The sequence below is a fragment of the Chrysochloris asiatica genome, unplaced genomic scaffold (assembly GCF_000296735.1).
Source record: "Chrysochloris asiatica unplaced genomic scaffold, ChrAsi1.0 scaffold00034, whole genome shotgun sequence".
NCBI classification, from domain to species: Eukaryota; Metazoa; Chordata; class Mammalia; order Afrosoricida; family Chrysochloridae; genus Chrysochloris; species Chrysochloris asiatica.
The window spans coordinates 11,441,213-11,441,780 of record NW_006408552.1 but is presented as its reverse complement, the minus strand read 5'-3'; positions in this window follow the sequence as shown (position 1 = coordinate 11,441,780).

Here is a 568-nt window from a genome sequence, read left to right as displayed (position 1 = left end):
TCTTTTACAAAGATCAGCACAAGACTGGTCCCAGTGAGCTGGAGGCTAAAGGTATCCCAACTGCTTGACTTTTCCTACAAGTCGAAGGCACTTAACAAGAGCAACACATCACTCTGTAATCCCTGATATCCATCACCACTCCTTCCTGCCCTCAAGTCCTGGGGTTCTGCAGCATGCTGCAACATCTCACAAAACTCACAGTTGTCCAAAGACTCTTGCTCGTGCAATTGTGGAGGCTGGCAAATCCCAAATCTGTAGTTCAGAGGTCAGTCTGGAGGAGTCATCTCTCACCCATGTAGTCTCAGGAGCTGAGGAACCCAAATTGGCAGGTCAGATGACAGGTGGTTGAAGCAGGAGACTTCAGGAGCTGCTGAATCAGGTCAAGTGATGGTTCAAAAATCCCATGAACTAGAGGTCAGACATTAGTAATGAGTCAGATATAGGATCCAGTGTAAGAGAGCGAGTTTCTCCAAAGCAACCTTATAAATCAGAGTCAGCCCCTGCCTCCAAGGGATGCTAAGCGGGGTTTCTTGTGTCGTATTCTCTAGTAAAGTGAGGACAGCCTTAA